At 67.2% G+C, this 18,485-nt stretch overlaps 24 non-coding genes across 24 annotated transcripts; all 24 read left to right on the top strand.

Annotated features, from left to right (window-relative positions):
* The first annotated feature begins 86 nt into the window (after positions 1-86).
* On the top strand, positions 87-205 carry LOC141927532 (5S ribosomal RNA). The gene has a single exon (XR_012624490.1). It is a non-coding gene; the product is annotated as a 5S ribosomal RNA (ribosomal RNA).
* A 438-nt stretch (positions 206-643) lies between these two features.
* On the top strand, positions 644-762 carry LOC141927453 (5S ribosomal RNA). Its single transcript, XR_012624414.1, has one exon. It is a non-coding gene; the product is annotated as a 5S ribosomal RNA (ribosomal RNA).
* An 824-nt stretch (positions 763-1,586) lies between these two features.
* On the top strand, positions 1,587-1,705 carry LOC141927520 (5S ribosomal RNA). Its single transcript, XR_012624479.1, has one exon. It is a non-coding gene; the product is annotated as a 5S ribosomal RNA (ribosomal RNA).
* Positions 1,706-2,650: 945 nt separating this feature from the next.
* On the top strand, positions 2,651-2,769 carry LOC141927452 (5S ribosomal RNA). The gene has a single exon (XR_012624413.1). It is a non-coding gene; the product is annotated as a 5S ribosomal RNA (ribosomal RNA).
* Positions 2,770-3,207: 438 nt separating this feature from the next.
* LOC141927451 (5S ribosomal RNA) lies at positions 3,208-3,326 on the top strand. Its single transcript, XR_012624412.1, has one exon. It is a non-coding gene; the product is annotated as a 5S ribosomal RNA (ribosomal RNA).
* Positions 3,327-4,150: 824 nt separating this feature from the next.
* LOC141927450 (5S ribosomal RNA) lies at positions 4,151-4,269 on the top strand. The gene has a single exon (XR_012624411.1). It is a non-coding gene; the product is annotated as a 5S ribosomal RNA (ribosomal RNA).
* Positions 4,270-4,696: 427 nt separating this feature from the next.
* Positions 4,697-4,815, top strand: LOC141927430 (5S ribosomal RNA). The gene has a single exon (XR_012624391.1). It is a non-coding gene; the product is annotated as a 5S ribosomal RNA (ribosomal RNA).
* Positions 4,816-5,253: 438 nt separating this feature from the next.
* Positions 5,254-5,372, top strand: LOC141927500 (5S ribosomal RNA). Its single transcript, XR_012624460.1, has one exon. It is a non-coding gene; the product is annotated as a 5S ribosomal RNA (ribosomal RNA).
* Positions 5,373-6,196: 824 nt separating this feature from the next.
* On the top strand, positions 6,197-6,315 carry LOC141927449 (5S ribosomal RNA). Its single transcript, XR_012624410.1, has one exon. It is a non-coding gene; the product is annotated as a 5S ribosomal RNA (ribosomal RNA).
* Positions 6,316-6,753: 438 nt separating this feature from the next.
* LOC141927448 (5S ribosomal RNA) lies at positions 6,754-6,872 on the top strand. Its single transcript, XR_012624409.1, has one exon. It is a non-coding gene; the product is annotated as a 5S ribosomal RNA (ribosomal RNA).
* An 824-nt stretch (positions 6,873-7,696) lies between these two features.
* LOC141927446 (5S ribosomal RNA) lies at positions 7,697-7,815 on the top strand. The gene has a single exon (XR_012624407.1). It is a non-coding gene; the product is annotated as a 5S ribosomal RNA (ribosomal RNA).
* Positions 7,816-8,253: 438 nt separating this feature from the next.
* LOC141927445 (5S ribosomal RNA) lies at positions 8,254-8,372 on the top strand. The gene has a single exon (XR_012624406.1). It is a non-coding gene; the product is annotated as a 5S ribosomal RNA (ribosomal RNA).
* Positions 8,373-9,196: 824 nt separating this feature from the next.
* Positions 9,197-9,315, top strand: LOC141927444 (5S ribosomal RNA). Its single transcript, XR_012624405.1, has one exon. It is a non-coding gene; the product is annotated as a 5S ribosomal RNA (ribosomal RNA).
* Positions 9,316-9,753: 438 nt separating this feature from the next.
* On the top strand, positions 9,754-9,872 carry LOC141927443 (5S ribosomal RNA). Its single transcript, XR_012624404.1, has one exon. It is a non-coding gene; the product is annotated as a 5S ribosomal RNA (ribosomal RNA).
* A 1,191-nt stretch (positions 9,873-11,063) lies between these two features.
* Positions 11,064-11,182, top strand: LOC141927442 (5S ribosomal RNA). The gene has a single exon (XR_012624403.1). It is a non-coding gene; the product is annotated as a 5S ribosomal RNA (ribosomal RNA).
* A 438-nt stretch (positions 11,183-11,620) lies between these two features.
* LOC141927441 (5S ribosomal RNA) lies at positions 11,621-11,739 on the top strand. Its single transcript, XR_012624402.1, has one exon. It is a non-coding gene; the product is annotated as a 5S ribosomal RNA (ribosomal RNA).
* Positions 11,740-12,930: 1,191 nt separating this feature from the next.
* On the top strand, positions 12,931-13,049 carry LOC141927440 (5S ribosomal RNA). The gene has a single exon (XR_012624401.1). It is a non-coding gene; the product is annotated as a 5S ribosomal RNA (ribosomal RNA).
* Positions 13,050-13,487: 438 nt separating this feature from the next.
* Positions 13,488-13,606, top strand: LOC141927439 (5S ribosomal RNA). The gene has a single exon (XR_012624400.1). It is a non-coding gene; the product is annotated as a 5S ribosomal RNA (ribosomal RNA).
* An 824-nt stretch (positions 13,607-14,430) lies between these two features.
* Positions 14,431-14,549, top strand: LOC141927438 (5S ribosomal RNA). Its single transcript, XR_012624399.1, has one exon. It is a non-coding gene; the product is annotated as a 5S ribosomal RNA (ribosomal RNA).
* Positions 14,550-14,987: 438 nt separating this feature from the next.
* On the top strand, positions 14,988-15,106 carry LOC141927437 (5S ribosomal RNA). The gene has a single exon (XR_012624398.1). It is a non-coding gene; the product is annotated as a 5S ribosomal RNA (ribosomal RNA).
* An 824-nt stretch (positions 15,107-15,930) lies between these two features.
* On the top strand, positions 15,931-16,049 carry LOC141927435 (5S ribosomal RNA). Its single transcript, XR_012624396.1, has one exon. It is a non-coding gene; the product is annotated as a 5S ribosomal RNA (ribosomal RNA).
* A 438-nt stretch (positions 16,050-16,487) lies between these two features.
* LOC141927434 (5S ribosomal RNA) lies at positions 16,488-16,606 on the top strand. Its single transcript, XR_012624395.1, has one exon. It is a non-coding gene; the product is annotated as a 5S ribosomal RNA (ribosomal RNA).
* An 824-nt stretch (positions 16,607-17,430) lies between these two features.
* LOC141927433 (5S ribosomal RNA) lies at positions 17,431-17,549 on the top strand. The gene has a single exon (XR_012624394.1). It is a non-coding gene; the product is annotated as a 5S ribosomal RNA (ribosomal RNA).
* Positions 17,550-17,987: 438 nt separating this feature from the next.
* LOC141927432 (5S ribosomal RNA) lies at positions 17,988-18,106 on the top strand. Its single transcript, XR_012624393.1, has one exon. It is a non-coding gene; the product is annotated as a 5S ribosomal RNA (ribosomal RNA).
* Positions 18,107-18,485: the final 379 nt, after the last annotated feature.

Below are 18,485 nucleotides of genomic sequence, written 5' to 3'. Positions count from 1 at the left end.
GTGTGTGTGGGGTAGGTGTGGGTGTGGTGGTGGTTGGGCTGTTTGTGTCGGGGTGCCTCGAGAGGGCTGTTGTGGGGCTGGGGGGTGCCTACGGCCATACCACCCTGAGAACGCCCGATCTCGTCTGATCTCGGAAGCTAAGCAGGGTTGGGCCCGGTTAGTACTTGGATGGGAGACCGCCTGGGAATACCGGGTGCTGTAGGCTTTTGCCGGGGCCTGGGGGGGTCCCGGGGCGGCACCTTTTGTTTGTCGGGGGTGTTGGTTGGGCTCTTGCGGAGGGGCAGTTGCGGGGGCCGTGTTGGCGGTGGTGCGCAGTCTTTTGTGGGGCAGGGTCTGCGTGTTGGGGTGTCCCGGCGCCAGAGCGTGACTGGGAGCGTTGGGGGTCTTCTGCAAGAGGCCTTTTGGCGGTGCGGGTGTGTGTGGGTGTGTGTCTGGGGGTGGTGGTGGTGGGTGTTTTTGCGTCGGGGTGTCGGGGCGCCGCCGTGCGTGGGTCGGTGAGGGGGTAGTGTGGGGGGGAGCGCGGGGGGGCTTGTGCAAGAGGCCTTGTGGCAGGGCAGGTGTGTGTGGGGTAGGTGTGGGTGTGGTGGTGGTTGGGCTGTTTGTGTCGGGGTGCCTCGAGAGGGCTGTTGTGGGGCTGGGGGGTGCCTACGGCCATACCACCCTGAGAACGCCCGATCTCGTCTGATCTCGGAAGCTAAGCAGGGTCGGGCCCGGTTAGTACTTGGATGGGAGACCGCCTGGGAATACCGGGTGCTGTAGGCTTTTGCCGGGGCCCGGGGGGCGCCATTTTGTTTGTCGGGGGTGCTGGGTGGGCTCTTGCGGAGGGGCAGTTGCGGGGGCCGTGTTGGCGGTGGTGCGCAGGTGTTTGCGGGGCACGGGCTGCGCAATCGGGGTGTCCCGGCGCCGCCGTGCGTGGGTCGGTGAGGGGGTAGTGTGGGGGGGAGCGCGGGGGGGCTTGTGCAAGAGGCCTTTTGGCAGCGCAGCTGTGGGGGGGGTACGTGTGGGTGTGGCTGGGGGGGGTGGGGCTGTTTTCGTGGCAGTTTGGTGGTCCCCCGCCCCGTCAGGCGGTGGGGCTGTAGCGCAGGGTGCGAATGTGGTGGTGGTTGCGGGAGAGGGCGTTTTGGTGGGGCAGTGGTCCAGGTGTGGGGGGGTGAGTGCAGGTGTTGTTGGGGGGTGTGTGCGTGTCGGGGTGGCCCGTCGCCCCGCCCCGATGGTGGGTGGTTGGAGCTGTGTGGTGGGCTGGGAGGTGGTGGCGGTGAGGTGGACGGGTCTTTGGCTTAGGCAGGGTTCAGGTGTGCGTGTGGGAGTGTGCAGGTGTTGGCGTGGGGGTGTTGTGGTGGGTGGTGTGTGCGTGGGGTGTTTCCCCCCTGCCCCGTGGGGGTGTGTGTGTGTCTGGTGGGGTGTGAGGGCGTTGTAGGGTGCAGGAGAGGGCTGTTGTTGGGTGGTGGGAGTTGTGTGTGGGGGTGTTTGCGTTTGTGGTGTGCGTGTGCGTGCTTTTGTCGGTGTGGGGTGGGTGAGTGGGGCTGTAGGGGTGTGTGGGAGCGTGTGGGCGGTCACTCGAGAGGGCTCTGGTGGGGCTGGGGGGTGCCTACGGCCATACCACCCTGAGAACGCCCGATCTCGTCTGATCTCGGAAGCTAAGCAGGGTTGGGCCCGGTTAGTACTTGGATGGGAGACCGCCTGGGAATACCGGGTGCTGTAGGCTTTTGCCGGGGCCCGGGGGGCGCCATTTTGTTTGTCGGGGGTGCTGGGTGGGCTCTTGCGGAGGGGCAGTTGCGGGGGCCGTGTTGGCGGTGGTGCGCAGGTGTTTGCGGGGCAGGGTCTGCGTGTTGGGGTGTCCCGGCGCCAGAGCGTGACTGGGAGCGTTGGGGGTCTTCTGCAAGAGGCCTTTTGGCGGTGCGGGTGTGTGTGGGTGTGTGTCTGGGGGTGGTGGTGGTGGGTGTTTTTGCGTCGGGGTGTCGGGGCGCCGCCGTGCGTGGGTCGGTGAGGGGGTAGTGTGGGGGGGAGCGCGGGGGGGCTTGTGCAAGAGGCCTTTTGGCAGCGCAGCTGTGGGGGGGGGTACGTGTGGGTGTGGCTGGGGGGGGTGGGGCTGTTTTCGTGGCAGTTTGGTGGTCCCCCGCCCCGTCAGGCGGTGGGGCTGTAGCGCAGGGTGCGAATGTGGTGGTGGTTGCGGGAGAGGGCGTTTTGGTGGGGCAGTGGTCCAGGTGTGGGGGGGTGAGTGCAGGTGTTGTTGGGGGGTGTGTGCGTGTCGGGGTGGCCCGTCGCCCTGCCCCGATGGTGGGTGGTTGGAGCTGTGTGGTGGGCTGGGAGGTGGTGGCGGTGAGGTGGACGGGTCTTTGGCTTAGGCAGGGTTCAGGTGTGCGTGTGGGAGTGTGCAGGTGTTGGCGTGGGGGTGTTGTGGTGGGTGGTGTGTGCATGGGGTGTTTCCCCCCTGCCCCGTGGGGGTGTGTGTGTGTCTGGTGGGGTGTGAGGGCGTTGTAGGGTGCAGGAGAGGGCTGTTGTTGGGTGGTGGGAGTTGTGTGTGGGGGTGTTTGTGTTTGTGGTGTGCGTGTGCGTGCTTTTGTCGGTGTGGGGTGGGTGAGTGGGGCTGTAGGGGTGTGTGGGAGCGTGTGGGCGGTCACTCGAGAGGGCTCTGGTGGGGCTGGGGGGTGCCTACGGCCATACCACCCTGAGAACGCCCGATCTCGTCTGATCTCGGAAGCTAAGCAGGGTCGGGCCCGGTTAGTACTTGGATGGGAGACCGCCTGGGAATACCGGGTGCTGTAGGCTTTTGCCGGGGCCTGGGGGGGTCCCGGGGCGGCACCTTTTGTTTGTCGGGGGTGTTGGTTGGGCTCTTGCGGAGGGGCAGTTGCGGGGGCCGTGTTGGCGGTGGTGCGCAGTCTTTTGTGGGGCAGGGTCTGCGTGTTGGGGTGTCCCGGCGCCAGAGCGTGACTGGGAGCGTTGGGGGTCTTCTGCAAGAGGCCTTTTGGCGGTGCGGGTGTGTGTGGGTGTGTGTCTGGGGGTGGTGGTGGTGGGTGTTTTTGCGTCGGGGTGTCGGGGCGCCGCCGTGCGTGGGTCGGTGAGGGGGTAGTGTGGGGGGGAGCGCGGGGGGGCTTGTGCAAGAGGCCTTGTGGCAGGGCAGGTGTGTGTGGGGTAGGTGTGGGTGTGGTGGTGGTTGGGCTGTTTGTGTCGGGGTGCCTCGAGAGGGCTGTTGTGGGGCTGGGGGGTGCCTACGGCCATACCACCCTGAGAACGCCCGATCTCGTCTGATCTCGGAAGCTAAGCAGGGTCGGGCCCGGTTAGTACTTGGATGGGAGACCGCCTGGGAATACCGGGTGCTGTAGGCTTTTGCCGGGGCCCGGGGGGCGCCATTTTGTTTGTCGGGGGTGCTGGGTGGGCTCTTGCGGAGGGGCAGTTGCGGGGGCCGTGTTGGCGGTGGTGCGCAGGTGTTTGCGGGGCACGGGCTGCGCAATCGGGGTGTCCCGGCGCCGCCGTGCGTGGGTCGGTGAGGGGGTAGTGTGGGGGGGAGCGCGGGGGGGCTTGTGCAAGAGGCCTTTTGGCAGCGCAGCTGTGGGGGGGGTACGTGTGGGTGTGGCTGGGGGGGGTGGGGCTGTTTTCGTGGCAGTTTGGTGGTCCCCCGCCCCGTCAGGCGGTGGGGCTGTAGCGCAGGGTGCGAATGTGGTGGTGGTTGCGGGAGAGGGCGTTTTGGTGGGGCAGTGGTCCAGGTGTGGGGGGGTGAGTGCAGGTGTTGTTGGGGGGTGTGTGCGTGTCGGGGTGGCCCGTCGCCCCGCCCCGATGGTGGGTGGTTGGAGCTGTGTGGTGGGCTGGGAGGTGGTGGCGGTGAGGTGGACGGGTCTTTGGCTTAGGCAGGGTTCAGGTGTGCGTGTGGGAGTGTGCAGGTGTTGGCGTGGGGGTGTTGTGGTGGGTGGTGTGTGCGTGGGGTGTTTCCCCCCTGCCCCGTGGGGGTGTGTGTGTGTCTGGTGGGGTGTGAGGGCGTTGTAGGGTGCAGGAGAGGGCTGTTGTTGGGTGGTGGGAATTGTGTGTGGGGGTGTTTGCGTTTGTGGTGTGCGTGTGCGTGCTTTTGTCGGTGTGGGGTGGGTGAGTGGGGCTGTAGGGGTGTGTGGGAGCGTGTGGGCGGTCACTCGAGAGGGCTCTGGTGGGGCTGGGGGGTGCCTACGGCCATACCACCCTGAGAACGCCCGATCTCGTCTGATCTCGGAAGCTAAGCAGGGTCGGGCCCGGTTAGTACTTGGATGGGAGACCGCCTGGGAATACCGGGTGCTGTAGGCTTTTGCCGGGGCCCGGGGGGCGCCATTTTGTTTGTCGGGGGTGCTGGGTGGGCTCTTGCGGAGGGGCAGTTGCGGGGGCCGTGTTGGCGGTGGTGCGCAGGTGTTTGCGGGGCAGGGTCTGCGTGTTGGGGTGTCCCGGCGCCAGAGCGTGACTGGGAGCGTTGGGGGTCTTCTGCAAGAGGCCTTTTGGCGGTGCGGGTGTGTGTGGGTGTGTGTCTGGGGGTGGTGGTGGTGGGTGTTTTTGCGTCGGGGTGTCGGGGCGCCGCCGTGCGTGGGTCGGTGAGGGGGTAGTGTGGGGGGGAGCGCGGGGGGGCTTGTGCAAGAGGCCTTGTGGCAGGGCAGGTGTGTGTGGGGTAGGTGTGGGTGTGGTGGTGGTTGGGCTGTTTGTGTCGGGGTGCCTCGAGAGGGCTGTTGTGGGGCTGGGGGGTGCCTACGGCCATACCACCCTGAGAACGCCCGATCTCGTCTGATCTCGGAAGCTAAGCAGGGTTGGGCCCGGTTAGTACTTGGATGGGAGACCGCCTGGGAATACCGGGTGCTGTAGGCTTTTGCCGGGGCCTGGGGGGGTCCCGGGGCGGCACCTTTTGTTTGTCGGGGGTGTTGGTTGGGCTCTTGCGGAGGGGCAGTTGCGGGGGCCGTGTTGGCGGTGGTGCGCAGTCTTTTGTGGGGCAGGGTCTGCGTGTTGGGGTGTCCCGGCGCCAGAGCGTGACTGGGAGCGTTGGGGGTCTTCTGCAAGAGGCCTTTTGGCGGTGCGGGTGTGTGTGGGTGTGTGTCTGGGGGTGGTGGTGGTGGGTGTTTTTGCGTCGGGGTGTCGGGGCGCCGCCGTGCGTGGGTCGGTGAGGGGGTAGTGTGGGGGGGAGCGCGGGGGGGCTTGTGCAAGAGGCCTTGTGGCAGGGCAGGTGTGTGTGGGGTAGGTGTGGGTGTGGTGGTGGTTGGGCTGTTTGTGTCGGGGTGCCTCGAGAGGGCTGTTGTGGGGCTGGGGGGTGCCTACGGCCATACCACCCTGAGAACGCCCGATCTTGTCTGATCTCGGAAGCTAAGCAGGGTCGGGCCCGGTTAGTACTTGGATGGGAGACCGCCTGGGAATACCGGGTGCTGTAGGCTTTTGCCGGGGCCCGGGGGGCGCCATTTTGTTTGTCGGGGGTGCTGGGTGGGCTCTTGCGGAGGGGCAGTTGCGGGGGCCGTGTTGGCGGTGGTGCGCAGGTGTTTGCGGGGCACGGGCTGCGCAATCGGGGTGTCCCGGCGCCGCCGTGCGTGGGTCGGTGAGGGGGTAGTGTGGGGGGGAGCGCGGGGGGGCTTGTGCAAGAGGCCTTTTGGCAGCGCAGCTGTGGGGGGGGTACGTGTGGGTGTGGCTGGGGGGGGTGGGGCTGTTTTCGTGGCAGTTTGGTGGTCCCCCGCCCCGTCAGGCGGTGGGGCTGTAGCGCAGGGTGCGAATGTGGTGGTGGTTGCGGGAGAGGGCGTTTTGGTGGGGCAGTGGTCCAGGTGTGGGGGGGTGAGTGCAGGTGTTGTTGGGGGGTGTGTGCGTGTCGGGGTGGCCCGTCGCCCCGCCCCGATGGTGGGTGGTTGGAGCTGTGTGGTGGGCTGGGAGGTGGTGGCGGTGAGGTGGACGGGTCTTTGGCTTAGGCAGGGTTCAGGTGTGCGTGTGGGAGTGTGCAGGTGTTGGCGTGGGGGTGTTGTGGTGGGTGGTGTGTGCGTGGGGTGTTTCCCCCCTGCCCCGTGGGGGTGTGTGTGTGTCTGGTGGGGTGTGAGGGCGTTGTAGGGTGCAGGAGAGGGCTGTTGTTGGGTGGTGGGAGTTGTGTGTGGGGGTGTTTGCGTTTGTGGTGTGCGTGTGCGTGCTTTTGTCCGTGTGGGGTGGGTGAGTGGGGCTGTAGGGGTGTGTGGGAGCGTGTGGGCGGTCACTCGAGAGGGCTCTGGTGGGGCTGGGGGGTGCCTACGGCCATACCACCCTGAGAACGCCCGATCTCGTCTGATCTCGGAAGCTAAGCAGGGTCGGGCCCGGTTAGTACTTGGATGGGAGACCGCCTGGGAATACCGGGTGCTGTAGGCTTTTGCCGGGGCCTGGGGGGGTCCCGGGGCGGCACCTTTTGTTTGTCGGGGGTGTTGGTTGGGCTCTTGCGGAGGGGCAGTTGCGGGGGCCGTGTTGGCGGTGGTGCGCAGTCTTTTGTGGGGCAGGGTCTGCGTGTTGGGGTGTCCCGGCGCCAGAGCGTGACTGGGAGCGTTGGGGGTCTTCTGCAAGAGGCCTTTTGGCGGTGCGGGTGTGTGTGGGTGTGTGTCTGGGGGTGGTGGTGGTGGGTGTTTTTGCGTCGGGGTGTCGGGGCGCCGCCGTGCGTGGGTCGGTGAGGGGGTAGTGTGGGGGGGAGCGCGGGGGGGCTTGTGCAAGAGGCCTTGTGGCAGGGCAGGTGTGTGTGGGGTAGGTGTGGGTGTGGTGGTGGTTGGGCTGTTTGTGTCGGGGTGCCTCGAGAGGGCTGTTGTGGGGCTGGGGGGTGCCTACGGCCATACCACCCTGAGAACGCCCGATCTCGTCTGATCTCGGAAGCTAAGCAGGGTCGGGCCCGGTTAGTACTTGGATGGGAGACCGCCTGGGAATACCGGGTGCTGTAGGCTTTTGCCGGGGCCCGGGGGGCGCCATTTTGTTTGTCGGGGGTGCTGGGTGGGCTCTTGCGGAGGGGCAGTTGCGGGGGCCGTGTTGGCGGTGGTGCGCAGGTGTTTGCGGGGCACGGGCTGCGCAATCGGGGTGTCCCGGCGCCGCCGTGCGTGGGTCGGTGAGGGGGTAGTGTGGGGGGGAGCGCGGGGGGGCTTGTGCAAGAGGCCTTTTGGCAGCGCAGCTGTGGGGGGGGTACGTGTGGGTGTGGCTGGGGGGGGTGGGGCTGTTTTCGTGGCAGTTTGGTGGTCCCCCGCCCCGTCAGGCGGTGGGGCTGTAGCGCAGGGTGCGAATGTGGTGGTGGTTGCGGGAGAGGGCGTTTTGGTGGGGCAGTGGTCCAGGTGTGGGGGGGTGAGTGCAGGTGTTGTTGGGGGGTGTGTGCGTGTCGGGGTGGCCCGTCGCCCTGCCCCGATGGTGGGTGGTTGGAGCTGTGTGGTGGGCTGGGAGGTGGTGGCGGTGAGGTGGACGGGTCTTTGGCTTAGGCAGGGTTCAGGTGTGCGTGTGGGAGTGTGCAGGTGTTGGCGTGGGGGTGTTGTGGTGGGTGGTGTGTGCGTGGGGTGTTTCCCCCCTGCCCCGTGGGGGTGTGTGTGTGTCTGGTGGGGTGTGAGGGCGTTGTAGGGTGCAGGAGAGGGCTGTTGTTGGGTGGTGGGAGTTGTGTGTGGGGGTGTTTGCGTTTGTGGTGTGCGTGTGCGTGCTTTTGTCCGTGTGGGGTGGGTGAGTGGGGCTGTAGGGGTGTGTGGGAGCGTGTGGGCGGTCACTCGAGAGGGCTCTGGTGGGGCTGGGGGGTGCCTACGGCCATACCACCCTGAGAACGCCCGATCTCGTCTGATCTCGGAAGCTAAGCAGGGTCGGGCCCGGTTAGTACTTGGATGGGAGACCGCCTGGGAATACCGGGTGCTGTAGGCTTTTGCCGGGGCCTGGGGGGGTCCCGGGGCGGCACCTTTTGTTTGTCGGGGGTGTTGGTTGGGCTCTTGCGGAGGGGCAGTTGCGGGGGCCGTGTTGGCGGTGGTGCGCAGTCTTTTGTGGGGCAGGGTCTGCGTGTTGGGGTGTCCCGGCGCCAGAGCGTGACTGGGAGCGTTGGGGGTCTTCTGCAAGAGGCCTTTTGGCGGTGCGGGTGTGTGTGGGTGTGTGTCTGGGGGTGGTGGTGGTGGGTGTTTTTGCGTCGGGGTGTCGGGGCGCCGCCGTGCGTGGGTCGGTGAGGGGGTAGTGTGGGGGGGAGCGCGGGGGGGCTTGTGCAAGAGGCCTTGTGGCAGGGCAGGTGTGTGTGGGGTAGGTGTGGGTGTGGTGGTGGTTGGGCTGTTTGTGTCGGGGTGCCTCGAGAGGGCTGTTGTGGGGCTGGGGGGTGCCTACGGCCATACCACCCTGAGAACGCCCGATCTCGTCTGATCTCGGAAGCTAAGCAGGGTCGGGCCCGGTTAGTACTTGGATGGGAGACCGCCTGGGAATACCGGGTGCTGTAGGCTTTTGCCGGGGCCCGGGGGGCGCCATTTTGTTTGTCGGGGGTGCTGGGTGGGCTCTTGCGGAGGGGCAGTTGCGGGGGCCGTGTTGGCGGTGGTGCGCAGGTGTTTGCGGGGCACGGGCTGCGCAATCGGGGTGTCCCGGCGCCGCCGTGCGTGGGTCGGTGAGGGGGTAGTGTGGGGGGGAGCGCGGGGGGGCTTGTGCAAGAGGCCTTTTGGCAGCGCAGCTGTGGGGGGGGTACGTGTGGGTGTGGCTGGGGGGGGTGGGGCTGTTTTCGTGGCAGTTTGGTGGTCCCCCGCCCCGTCAGGCGGTGGGGCTGTAGCGCAGGGTGCGAATGTGGTGGTGGTTGCGGGAGAGGGCGTTTTGGTGGGGCAGTGGTCCAGGTGTGGGGGGGTGAGTGCAGGTGTTGTTGGGGGGTGTGTGCGTGTCGGGGTGGCCCGTCGCCCCGCCCCGATGGTGGGTGGTTGGAGCTGTGTGGTGGGCTGGGAGGTGGTGGCGGTGAGGTGGACGGGTCTTTGGCTTAGGCAGGGTTCAGGTGTGCGTGTGGGAGTGTGCAGGTGTTGGCGTGGGGGTGTTGTGGTGGGTGGTGTGTGCGTGGGGTGTTTCCCCCCTGCCCCGTGGGGGTGTGTGTGTGTCTGGTGGGGTGTGAGGGCGTTGTAGGGTGCAGGAGAGGGCTGTTGTTGGGTGGTGGGAGTTGTGTGTGGGGGTGTTTGCGTTTGTGGTGTGCGTGTGCGTGCTTTTGTCCGTGTGGGGTGGGTGAGTGGGGCTGTAGGGGTGTGTGGGAGCGTGTGGGCGGTCACTCGAGAGGGCTCTGGTGGGGCTGGGGGGTGCCTACGGCCATACCACCCTGAGAACGCCCGATCTCGTCTGATCTCGGAAGCTAAGCAGGGTCGGGCCCGGTTAGTACTTGGATGGGAGACCGCCTGGGAATACCGGGTGCTGTAGGCTTTTGCCGGGGCCTGGGGGGGTCCCGGGGCGGCACCTTTTGTTTGTCGGGGGTGTTGGTTGGGCTCTTGCGGAGGGGCAGTTGCGGGGGCCGTGTTGGCGGTGGTGCGCAGTCTTTTGTGGGGCAGGGTCTGCGTGTTGGGGTGTCCCGGCGCCAGAGCGTGACTGGGAGCGTTGGGGGTCTTCTGCAAGAGGCCTTTTGGCGGTGCGGGTGTGTGTGGGTGTGTGTCTGGGGGTGGTGGTGGTGGGTGTTTTTGCGTCGGGGTGTCGGGGCGCCGCCGTGCGTGGGTCGGTGAGGGGGTAGTGTGGGGGGGAGCGCGGGGGGGCTTGTGCAAGAGGCCTTGTGGCAGGGCAGGTGTGTGTGGGGTAGGTGTGGGTGTGGTGGTGGTTGGGCTGTTTGTGTCGGGGTGCCTCGAGAGGGCTGTTGTGGGGCTGGGGGGTGCCTACGGCCATACCACCCTGAGAACGCCCGATCTCGTCTGATCTCGGAAGCTAAGCAGGGTCGGGCCCGGTTAGTACTTGGATGGGAGACCGCCTGGGAATACCGGGTGCTGTAGGCTTTTGCCGGGGCCTGGGGGGGTCCCGGGGCGGCACCTTTTGTTTGTCGGGGGTGTTGGTTGGGCTCTTGCGGAGGGGCAGTTGCGGGGGCCGTGTTGGCGGTGGTGCGCAGTCTTTTGTGGGGCAGGGTCTGCGTGTTGGGGTGTCCCGGCGCCAGAGCGTGACTGGGAGCGTTGGGGGTCTTCTGCAAGAGGCCTTTTGGCGGTGCGGGTGTGTGTGGGTGTGTGTCTGGGGGTGGTGGTGGTGGGTGTTTTTGCGTCGGGGTGTCGGGGCGCCGCCGTGCGTGGGTCGGTGAGGGGGTAGTGTGGGGGGGAGCGCGGGGGGGCTTGTGCAAGAGGCCTTGTGGCAGGGCAGGTGTGTGTGGGGTAGGTGTGGGTGTGGTGGTGGTTGGGCTGTTTGTGTCGGGGTGCCTCGAGAGGGCTGTTGCGGAGGGGCAGTTGCGGGGGCCGTGTTGGCGGTGGTGCGCAGGTGTTTGCGGGGCACGGGCTGCGCAATCGGGGTGTCCCGGCGCCGCCGTGCGTGGGTCGGTGAGGGGGTAGTGTGGGGGGGAGCGCGGGGGGGCTTGTGCAAGAGGCCTTTTGGCAGCGCAGCTGTGGGGGGGGTACGTGTGGGTGTGGCTGGGGGGGGTGGGGCTGTTTTCGTGGCAGTTTGGTGGTCCCCCGCCCCGTCAGGCGGTGGGGCTGTAGCGCAGGGTGCGAATGTGGTGGTGGTTGCGGGAGAGGGCGTTTTGGTGGGGCAGTGGTCCAGGTGTGGGGGGGTGAGTGCAGGTGTTGTTGGGGGGTGTGTGCGTGTCGGGGTGGCCCGTCGCCCCGCCCCGATGGTGGGTGGTTGGAGCTGTGTGGTGGGCTGGGAGGTGGTGGCGGTGAGGTGGACGGGTCTTTGGCTTAGGCAGGGTTCAGGTGTGCGTGTGGGAGTGTGCAGGTGTTGGCGTGGGGGTGTTGTGGTGGGTGGTGTGTGCGTGGGGTGTTTCCCCCCTGCCCCGTGGGGGTGTGTGTGTGTCTGGTGGGGTGTGAGGGCGTTGTAGGGTGCAGGAGAGGGCTGTTGTTGGGTGGTGGGAGTTGTGTGTGGGGGTGTTTGCGTTTGTGGTGTGCGTGTGCGTGCTTTTGTCCGTGTGGGGTGGGTGAGTGGGGCTGTAGGGGTGTGTGGGAGCGTGTGGGCGGTCACTCGAGAGGGCTCTGGTGGGGCTGGGGGGTGCCTACGGCCATACCACCCTGAGAACGCCCGATCTCGTCTGATCTCGGAAGCTAAGCAGGGTCGGGCCCGGTTAGTACTTGGATGGGAGACCGCCTGGGAATACCGGGTGCTGTAGGCTTTTGCCGGGGCCTGGGGGGGTCCCGGGGCGGCACCTTTTGTTTGTCGGGGGTGTTGGTTGGGCTCTTGCGGAGGGGCAGTTGCGGGGGCCGTGTTGGCGGTGGTGCGCAGTCTTTTGTGGGGCAGGGTCTGCGTGTTGGGGTGTCCCGGCGCCAGAGCGTGACTGGGAGCGTTGGGGGTCTTCTGCAAGAGGCCTTTTGGCGGTGCGGGTGTGTGTGGGTGTGTGTCTGGGGGTGGTGGTGGTGGGTGTTTTTGCGTCGGGGTGTCGGGGCGCCGCCGTGCGTGGGTCGGTGAGGGGGTAGTGTGGGGGGGAGCGCGGGGGGGCTTGTGCAAGAGGCCTTGTGGCAGGGCAGGTGTGTGTGGGGTAGGTGTGGGTGTGGTGGTGGTTGGGCTGTTTGTGTCGGGGTGCCTCGAGAGGGCTGTTGTGGGGCTGGGGGGTGCCTACGGCCATACCACCCTGAGAACGCCCGATCTCGTCTGATCTCGGAAGCTAAGCAGGGTCGGGCCCGGTTAGTACTTGGATGGGAGACCGCCTGGGAATACCGGGTGCTGTAGGCTTTTGCCGGGGCCTGGGGGGGTCCCGGGGCGGCACCTTTTGTTTGTCGGGGGTGTTGGTTGGGCTCTTGCGGAGGGGCAGTTGCGGGGGCCGTGTTGGCGGTGGTGCGCAGTCTTTTGTGGGGCAGGGTCTGCGTGTTGGGGTGTCCCGGCGCCAGAGCGTGACTGGGAGCGTTGGGGGTCTTCTGCAAGAGGCCTTTTGGCGGTGCGGGTGTGTGTGGGTGTGTGTCTGGGGGTGGTGGTGGTGGGTGTTTTTGCGTCGGGGTGTCGGGGCGCCGCCGTGCGTGGGTCGGTGAGGGGGTAGTGTGGGGGGGAGCGCGGGGGGGCTTGTGCAAGAGGCCTTGTGGCAGGGCAGGTGTGTGTGGGGTAGGTGTGGGTGTGGTGGTGGTTGGGCTGTTTGTGTCGGGGTGCCTCGAGAGGGCTGTTGCGGAGGGGCAGTTGCGGGGGCCGTGTTGGCGGTGGTGCGCAGGTGTTTGCGGGGCACGGGCTGCGCAATCGGGGTGTCCCGGCGCCGCCGTGCGTGGGTCGGTGAGGGGGTAGTGTGGGGGGGAGCGCGGGGGGGCTTGTGCAAGAGGCCTTTTGGCAGCGCAGCTGTGGGGGGGGTACGTGTGGGTGTGGCTGGGGGGGGTGGGGCTGTTTTCGTGGCAGTTTGGTGGTCCCCCGCCCCGTCAGGCGGTGGGGCTGTAGCGCAGGGTGCGAATGTGGTGGTGGTTGCGGGAGAGGGCGTTTTGGTGGGGCAGTGGTCCAGGTGTGGGGGGGTGAGTGCAGGTGTTGTTGGGGGGTGTGTGCGTGTCGGGGTGGCCCGTCGCCCCGCCCCGATGGTGGGTGGTTGGAGCTGTGTGGTGGGCTGGGAGGTGGTGGCGGTGAGGTGGACGGGTCTTTGGCTTAGGCAGGGTTCAGGTGTGCGTGTGGGAGTGTGCAGGTGTTGGCGTGGGGGTGTTGTGGTGGGTGGTGTGTGCGTGGGGTGTTTCCCCCCTGCCCCGTGGGGGTGTGTGTGTGTCTGGTGGGGTGTGAGGGCGTTGTAGGGTGCAGGAGAGGGCTGTTGTTGGGTGGTGGGAGTTGTGTGTGGGGGTGTTTGCGTTTGTGGTGTGCGTGTGCGTGCTTTTGTCGGTGTGGGGTGGGTGAGTGGGGCTGTAGGGGTGTGTGGGAGCGTGTGGGCGGTCACTCGAGAGGGCTCTGGTGGGGCTGGGGGGTGCCTACGGCCATACCACCCTGAGAACGCCCGATCTCGTCTGATCTCGGAAGCTAAGCAGGGTCGGGCCCGGTTAGTACTTGGATGGGAGACCGCCTGGGAATACCGGGTGCTGTAGGCTTTTGCCGGGGCCTGGGGGGGTCCCGGGGCGGCACCTTTTGTTTGTCGGGGGTGTTGGTTGGGCTCTTGCGGAGGGGCAGTTGCGGGGACCGTGTTGGCGGTGGTGCGCAGTCTTTTGTGGGGCAGGGTCTGCGTGTTGGGGTGTCCCGGCGCCAGAGCGTGACTGGGAGCGTTGGGGGTCTTCTGCAAGAGGCCTTTTGGCGGTGCGGGTGTGTGTGGGTGTGTGTCTGGGGGTGGTGGTGGTGGGTGTTTTTGCGTCGGGGTGTCGGGGCGCCGCCGTGCGTGGGTCGGTGAGGGGGTAGTGTGGGGGGGAGCGCGGGGGGGCTTGTGCAAGAGGCCTTGTGGCAGGGCAGGTGTGTGTGGGGTAGGTGTGGGTGTGGTGGTGGTTGGGCTGTTTGTGTCGGGGTGCCTCGAGAGGGCTGTTGTGGGGCTGGGGGGTGCCTACGGCCATACCACCCTGAGAACGCCCGATCTCGTCTGATCTCGGAAGCTAAGCAGGGTCGGGCCCGGTTAGTACTTGGATGGGAGACCGCCTGGGAATACCGGGTGCTGTAGGCTTTTGCCGGGGCCCGGGGGGCGCCATTTTGTTTGTCGGGGGTGCTGGGTGGGCTCTTGCGGAGGGGCAGTTGCGGGGGCCGTGTTGGCGGTGGTGCGCAGGTGTTTGCGGGGCACGGGCTGCGCAATCGGGGTGTCCCGGCGCCGCCGTGCGTGGGTCGGTGAGGGGGTAGTGTGGGGGGGAGCGCGGGGGGGCTTGTGCAAGAGGCCTTTTGGCAGCGCAGCTGTGGGGGGGGTACGTGTGGGTGTGGCTGGGGGGGGTGGGGCTGTTTTCGTGGCAGTTTGGTGGTCCCCCGCCCCGTCAGGCGGTGGGGCTGTAGCGCAGGGTGCGAATGTGGTGGTGGTTGCGGGAGAGGGCGTTTTGGTGGGGCAGTGGTCCAGGTGTGGGGGGGTGAGTGCAGGTGTTGTTGGGGGGTGTGTGCGTGTCGGGGTGGCCCGTCGCCCCGCCCCGATGGTGGGTGGTTGGAGCTGTGTGGTGGGCTGGGAGGTGGTGGCGGTGAGGTGGACGGGTCTTTGGCTTAGGCAGGGTTCAGGTGTGCGTGTGGGAGTGTGCAGGTGTTGGCGTGGGGGTGTTGTGGTGGGTGGTGTGTGCGTGGGGTGTTTCCCCCCTGCCCCGTGGGGGTGTGTGTGTGTCTGGTGGGGTGTGAGGGCGTTGTAGGGTGCAGGAGAGGGCTGTTGTTGGGTGGTGGGAGTTGTGTGTGGGGGTGTTTGCGTTTGTGGTGTGCGTGTGCGTGCTTTTGTCCGTGTGGGGTGGGTGAGTGGGGCTGTAGGGGTGTGTGGGAGCATGTGGGCGGTCACTCGAGAGGGCTCTGGTGGGGCTGGGGGGTGCCTACGGCCATACCACCCTGAGAACGCCCGATCTCGTCTGATCTCGGAAGCTAAGCAGGGTCGGGCCCGGTTAGTACTTGGATGGGAGACCGCCTGGGAATACCGGGTGCTGTAGGCTTTTGCCGGGGCCTGGGGGGGTCCCGGGGCGGCACCTTTTGTTTGTCGGGGGTGTTGGTTGGGCTCTTGCGGAGGGGCAGTTGCGGGGGCCGTGTTGGCGGTGGTGCGCAGTCTTTTGTGGGGCAGGGTCTGCGTGTTGGGGTGTCCCGGCGCCAGAGCGTGACTGGGAGCGTTGGGGGTCTTCTGCAAGAGGCCTTTTGGCGGTGCGGGTGTGTGTGGGTGTGTGTCTGGGGGTGGTGGTGGTGGGTGTTTTTGCGTCGGGGTGTCGGGGCGCCGCCGTGCGTGGGTCGGTGAGGGGGTAGTGTGGGGGGGAGCGCGGGGGGGCTTGTGCAAGAGGCCTTGTGGCAGGGCAGGTGTGTGTGGGGTAGGTGTGGGTGTGGTGGTGGTTGGGCTGTTTGTGTCGGGGTGCCTCGAGAGGGCTGTTGTGGGGTTGGGGGGTGCCTACGGCCATACCACCCTGAGAACGCCCGATCTCGTCTGATCTCGGAAGCTAAGCAGGGTCGGGCCCGGTTAGTACTTGGATGGGAGACCGCCTGGGAATACCGGGTGCTGTAGGCTTTTGCCGGGGCCCGGGGGGCGCCATTTTGTTTGTCGGGGGTGCTGGGTGGGCTCTTGCGGAGGGGCAGTTGCGGGGGCCGTGTTGGCGGTGGTGCGCAGGTGTTTGCGGGGCACGGGCTGCGCAATCGGGGTGTCCCGGCGCCGCCGTGCGTGGGTCGGTGAGGGGGTAGTGTGGGGGGGAGCGCGGGGGGGCTTGTGCAAGAGGCCTTTTGGCAGCGCAGCTGTGGGGGGGGTACGTGTGGGTGTGGCTGGGGGGGGTGGGGCTGTTTTCGTGGCAGTTTGGTGGTCCCCCGCCCCGTCAGGCGGTGGGGCTGTAGCGCAGGGTGCGAATGTGGTGGTGGTTGCGGGAGAGGGCGTTTTGGTGGGGCAGTGGTCCAGGTGTGGGGGGGTGAGTGCAGGTGTTGTTGGGGGGTGTGTGCGTGTCGGGGTGGCCCGTCGCCCCGCCCCGATGGTGGGTGGTTGGAGCTGTGTGGTGGGCTGGGAGGTGGTGGCGGTGAGGTGGACGGGTCTTTGGCTTAGGCAGGGTTCAGGTGTGCGTGTGGGAGTGTGCAGGTGTTGGCGTGGGGGTGTTGTGGTGGGTGGTGTGTGCGTGGGGTGTTTCCCCCCTGCCCCGTGGGGGTGTGTGTGTGTCTGGTGGGGTGTGAGGGCGTTGTAGGGTGCAGGAGAGGGCTGTTGTTGGGTGGTGGGAGTTGTGTGTGGGGGTGTTTGCGTTTGTGGTGTGCGTGTGCGTGCTTTTGTCCGTGTGGGGTGGGTGAGTGGGGCTGTAGGGGTGTGTGGGAGCATGTGGGCGGTCACTCGAGAGGGCTCTGGTGGGGCTGGGGGGTGCCTACGGCCATACCACCCTGAGAACGCCCGATCTCGTCTGATCTCGGAAGCTAAGCAGGGTCGGGCCCGGTTAGTACTTGGATGGGAGACCGCCTGGGAATACCGGGTGCTGTAGGCTTTTGCCGGGGCCTGGGGGGGTCCCGGGGCGGCACCTTTTGTTTGTCGGGGGTGTTGGTTGGGCTCTTGCGGAGGGGCAGTTGCGGGGGCCGTGTTGGCGGTGGTGCGCAGTCTTTTGTGGGGCAGGGTCTGCGTGTTGGGGTGTCCCGGCGCCAGAGCGTGACTGGGAGCGTTGGGGGTCTTCTGCAAGAGGCCTTTTGGCGGTGCGGGTGTGTGTGGGTGTGTGTCTGGGGGTGGTGGTGGTGGGTGTTTTTGCGTCGGGGTGTCGGGGCGCCGCCGTGCGTGGGTCGGTGAGGGGGTAGTGTGGGGGGGAGCGCGGGGGGGCTTGTGCAAGAGGCCTTGTGGCAGGGCAGGTGTGTGTGGGGTAGGTGTGGGTGTGGTGGTGGTTGGGCTGTTTGTGTCGGGGTGCCTCGAGAGGGCTGTTGTGGGGCTGGGGGGTGCCTACGGCCATACCACCCTGAGAACGCCCGATCTCGTCTGATCTCGGAAGCTAAGCAGGGTCGGGCCCGGTTAGTACTTGGATGGGAGACCGCCTGGGAATACCGGGTGCTGTAGGCTTTTGCCGGGGCCCGGGGGGCGCCATTTTGTTTGTCGGGGGTGCTGGGTGGGCTCTTGCGGAGGGGCAGTTGCGGGGGCCGTGTTGGCGGTGGTGCGCAGGTGTTTGCGGGGCACGGGCTGCGCAATCGGGGTGTCCCGGCGCCGCCGTGCGTGGGTCGGTGAGGGGGTAGTGTGGGGGGGAGCGCGGGGGGGCTTGTGCAAGAGGCCTTTTGGCAGCGCAGCTGTGGGGGGGGTACGTGTGGGTGTGGCTGGGGGGGGTGGGGCTGTTTTCGTGGCAGTTTGGTGGTCCCCCGCCCCGTCAGGCGGTGGGGCTGTAGCGCAGGGTGCGAATGTGGTGGTGGTTGCGGGAGAGGGCGTTTTGGTGGGGCAGTGGTCCAGGTGTGGGGGGGTGAGTGCAGGTGTTGTTGGGGGGTGTGTGCGTGTCGGGGTGGCCCGTCGCCCCGCCCCGATGGTGGGTGGTTGGAGCTGTGTGGTGGGCTGGGAGGTGGTGGCGGTGAGGTGGACGGGTCTTTGGCTTAGGCAGGGTTCAGGTGTGCGTGTGGGAGTGTGCAGGTGTTGGCGTGGGGGTGTTGTGGTGGGTGGTGTGTGCGTGGGGTGTTTCCCCCCTGCCCCGTGGGGGTGTGTGTGTGTCTGGTGGGGTGTGAGGGCGTTGTAGGGTGCAGGAGAGGGCTGTTGTTGGGTGGTGGGAGTTGTGTGTGGGGGTGTTTGCGTTTGTGGTGTGCGTGTGCGTGCTTTTGTCCGTGTGGGGTGGGTGAGTGGGGCTGTAGGGGTGTGTGGGAGCGTGTGGGCGGTCACTCGAGAGGGCTCTGGTGGGGCTGGGGGGTGCCTACGGCCATACCACCCTGAGAACGCCCGATCTCGTCTGATCTCGGAAGCTAAGCAGGGTCGGGCCCGGTTAGTACTTGGATGGGAGACCGCCTGGGAATACCGGGTGCTGTAGGCTTTTGCCGGGGCCTGGGGGGGTCCCGGGGCGGCACCTTTTGTTTGTCGGGGGTGTTGGTTGGGCTCTTGCGGAGGGGCAGTTGCGGGGGCCGTGTTGGCGGTGGTGCGCAGTCTTTTGTGGGGCAGGGTCTGCGTGTTGGGGTGTCCCGGCGCCAGAGCGTGACTGGGAGCGTTGGGGGTCTTCTGCAAGAGGCCTTTTGGCGGTGCGGGTGTGTGTGGGTGTGTGTCTGGGGGTGGTGGTGGTGGGTGTTTTTGCGTCGGGGTGTCGGGGCGCCGCCGTGCGTGGGTCGGTGAGGGGGTAGTGTGGGGGGGAGCGCGGGGGGGCTTGTGCAAGAGGCCTTGTGGCAGGGCAGGTGTGTGTGGGGTAGGTGTGGGTGTGGTGGTGGTTGGGCTGTTTGTGTCGGGGTGCCTCGAGAGGGCTGTTGTGGGGCTGGGGGGTGCCTACGGCCATACCACCCTGAGAACGCCCGATCTCGTCTGATCTCGGAAGCTAAGCAGGGTCGGGCCCGGTTAGTACTTGGATGGGAGACCGCCTGGGAATACCGGGTGCTGTAGGCTTTTGCCGGGGCCCGGGGGGCGCCATTTTGTTTGTCGGGGGTGCTGGGTGGGCTCTTGCGGAGGGGCAGTTGCGGGGGCCGTGTTGGCGGTGGTGCGCAGGTGTTTGCGGGGCACGGGCTGCGCAATCGGGGTGTCCCGGCGCCGCCGTGCGTGGGTCGGTGAGGGGGTAGTGTGGGGGGGAGCGCGGGGGGGCTTGTGCAAGAGGCCTTTTGGCAGCGCAGCTGTGGGGGGGGTACGTGTGGGTGTGGCTGGGGGGGGTGGGGCTGTTTTCGTGGCAGTTTGGTGGTCCCCCGCCCCGTCAGGCGGTGGGGCTGTAGCGCAGGGTGCGAATGTGGTGGTGGTTGCGGGAGAGGGCGTTTTGGTGGGGCAGTGGTCCAGG

This window comes from Strix aluco, chromosome 9, assembly GCF_031877795.1.
Source record: "Strix aluco isolate bStrAlu1 chromosome 9, bStrAlu1.hap1, whole genome shotgun sequence".
In the NCBI taxonomy this organism is placed as follows: domain Eukaryota; kingdom Metazoa; phylum Chordata; class Aves; order Strigiformes; family Strigidae; genus Strix; species Strix aluco.
Note: the sequence above shows the minus strand (reverse complement) of the source record. Positions and strands in the feature narration are given on the sequence as shown.